We start from the raw sequence: 3,280 nt of genomic DNA on the forward strand, positions 1-3,280 counted from the left end.
TGCTTCCAGTAAGTTCCAGTCCTGGGGAAATAAGCTCAGAAGAGTAAAATGGCAGTCACGTTTAACAAGGTCATAGGCCTGCTAGGCAAATAGTGCCACATAGCAAATGGCGCTGACTTTGCCCGTTCACCCAAGACTGCCTGGATTCCCGTTAACCGCCATGTGGATAAGCTACTTCACCTCTCTGACTCCAAATCACCCCTTCACTAGATGACAGAAATAAGTCTCTGAGAGGGGGAAGTGACTCTCCTAAACTCACCCTGTTAACAAACAACAGGGCTGGGGCTCAAAGCAGGACCACTGGAACCCATCTGTTTGCCAAATCCAATGCCCCACCCCACCCCTTACCCCCAAGATGGGTTGGCCACAATAGGCAATACCCCCCCACCCCGGGGTGGACAGCTGTGAAGCCTATAGCACCATTTTGTTCTTTGCTTCTTTCTGTGGTCCCTGGCTGCCATCCCATTTTGGATGGCACAGGCCAGCAGGGGGTGGTAGCACCTAAATGAAAAGACTATGACTCCAGCTCTCACTGGAGTTCTAAGAAGCCTGCATCTGAGGAAGCAAGACTGCTGACACAGTCCTCCTAGAAAAAAGCACTGGAGACAGCAGCCCTCAAGGGAGAATATCACAGAGCTGACTGTACTACCCAACATTCAAAAAAAAAAAAAAAAAAAAGGCCATGAGCTTCCAGAGCTTCCAAGGTCTGAGGAGTTTCTCCATAAGAGCCATCTCAAAATGAAGGCCCTGGCCACCAACCCTGCAACGTAGGACACCAACTGGCCTGACACCTGTCTCAGCCACAGTCTGCTGGCCAGATGCTCTTGGGCAAAGGACTTCCATTCCCTTGGCTGCAGTTCCCATAGCCATACAGTAAAATGAAGTAACACAGAAGACTTCTAGCAGTCCCTGGCACAGAACTCTAGGTTGAATTTGCATTCTTTATCCAGGGTTGGTTAATCATTCCTGTAGAACTAGAATTCTTTTTTCCCCCTGACTCAGCCGTCTCTCTTTTTTCCTCCAGAATTTTCTGTCTTTACCAAGTCATCCTTATCTGTACTTCAGAACATTCTAAAACATTCTAGCAAGCCCTCAGCCTGGTTACAAAATATCCCAGGGTGCTTGACTTAAAAGGTACACTTAGGCATGGACTTCAAGGGCTCCTTTCATTTGAAAACTGTGTGTGCCCAGTGTAAATTCAAGAACACATTGTGCCTTTGCTTGTGTATTTCCTCTGTCCTCCCACCTAAAAACCAACCATTCACTGAATGTTTACTTATTGCCCATATATGTTATACAAGGCCTGATGCTGGGTGGAGAGATAAATAAGACACAATCACATCACTGGAGGCCCCTCCAGTGTAGACAGAAATGTGCCTCTCTACATACAGAGATCTGCTCTCAGAAGGATTCTAATCTGGTTTCCATGAACCTAGCATCCTGTCGACAAATTATCTCATTTCACAGACTAACCTCCAAGCCCAGGCACAGACAGGAAAGGATCAGCACTAAAGCTTGGTTGTGGCTAAGTTTCTCTTTTATCCTAAGCAGGTGGAGGGCCCTAAAAGATGTTCTTTTGCACAGGCTACAAGATGCCTGCTAAATGTAGGTCACTATGGCTGAAAATGAATTTTTCACCCTTATTCTTGCAGACAGGTAGCTTTTCAGTGAGTTTTGACCATGGCCTGAGGTTTAGTAACACCAGCCTAGGCAACATGGGCCGTTTGGTGACCTGACAGATCTCAGGACCACTGTCACGACCAATACCCCTGGGACTTGAAGACAAATGCATAGTGTGTCTTCCAAGTCCTTCCTCTCCTTGACCATTAAATCATATGCAAACAGACTGGGAGGCAAAACACAACTAATTCACATGGTCATTCTTTCCCCTTCCTTCTTCACCTGATACATAAGATTTTGTGGTAAAACATAGGCTTTACAAGAATACGCAACAGAAAGAACTAGGGAACTCAGATCCAAAACCATCTAAATGAGGGTTTTCTTTTTTTTTCTTCTTCTAATGTAAAGCAGTTCCAAGAAAAGTGAAGTCACAGCCTAGGGTGCTTATTTTCAGTTCTTAGAAAAGAGCCAATTTCAAAAGGGAAGCAGCACAGCCCAAGCACACAGCCTGCCCTTGTCTAGCAAGGGGTGCTTGGTGATAAACCGACTTTGATTTGGCACCAGAACACTAAAACCCCTACCAGAGACGCGTTTTCATTTGGTGATGTCAATGAGGAAACGCTAGCTGAAGCAGTGAGAGTTATTAATATTCAGGGAAACCACAAGAGCTCAGCTAACATGCTGAGGTGGCACACTTCCAAAGAAGCCGCTGGGAGCCACTGGCAATCTGTGGGGACTGTCAGCAAAACACAGGGCACCGTCCTCTTCTCACCTCCCACACTCCTGAGTTCATTCACTGCTCAGGAAGCAATACCAGCCCAATTAGAACTTCAACTGGACATTATTTACCAGAAGTTAGGTGGGGACCAATGGGTAGAATATGGTGCAGGAGATTCTCAGCAGCCTGGCACAGTTTTGTAGCAGAAAAGGTTTTGGATAAGGGGAGCACCTCAGTGTACGGTCTTAAGAGGCCTACCACATACCCAGCTCAAGGGCTACTATTGGGAATTCCATAATTTTGGAATAAAGCTTTAACCTAAGAATCCTCTAACAGAGATCCTATGGACTCCATCAAGTGTCAGTGTAATCAAAGCAACTGATTGACTGCCCCAGCCAGGAGGAGCCTAAGGAGACATGAGGAGTGAATGTAATGGGGTATCCTGGGTGGGATTCTGGAACAGGAAAAGAAAATTTGGGGGAAAAAAAACGAAGGAAATCTAAATGTATAGACTTTTGTTAATAATAACATCTCAATATTGGTTCATTAATTTTAACAAATGTGCCATATTAATATAAGATGTTAGTAATTACAAAGGGAACCGGACATGGTATATGGGAACTCTTTGTACTGTCTTTATAAATTTTTTTTTGTAGAAATAAAACTGTTCTAAATAAATATTTGTTTAAAGGCAACTGACAGTATAAGTAAGAACTTCCTACTCCTTCCAACAACAATCATTTGGTGGCCACCATGTGTCAGGCACATATTAAAGTGATTTAAATGCATCTCATTTATTCCTCACATCAGTGCTATGAGCTGGGTATAATCTGCACTTTAGAGATGAGGAAATTAAAGCACAGGGAGGTTTGGTAACTTCCTTACAGTCTCACAGCAAGTTTAACAGATGAAGAGCTCATCTTCAGGTCTGTAAGGCTGCAA

The 3,280-nt window shown here is 44.4% G+C and overlaps 1 non-coding gene across 1 annotated transcript; it reads left to right on the plus strand.

The window, feature by feature from the left end:
* Window positions 1–531: 531 nt before the first annotated feature.
* On the plus strand, window positions 532–658 carry LOC114514524. Its single transcript, XR_003686073.1, has one exon.
* The last annotated feature ends 2,622 nt before the right edge of the window (window positions 659–3,280 follow it).

The sequence above is a fragment of the Phyllostomus discolor genome, chromosome 3, assembly GCF_004126475.2.
Source record: "Phyllostomus discolor isolate MPI-MPIP mPhyDis1 chromosome 3, mPhyDis1.pri.v3, whole genome shotgun sequence".
Classification (NCBI taxonomy): domain Eukaryota; kingdom Metazoa; phylum Chordata; class Mammalia; order Chiroptera; family Phyllostomidae; genus Phyllostomus; species Phyllostomus discolor.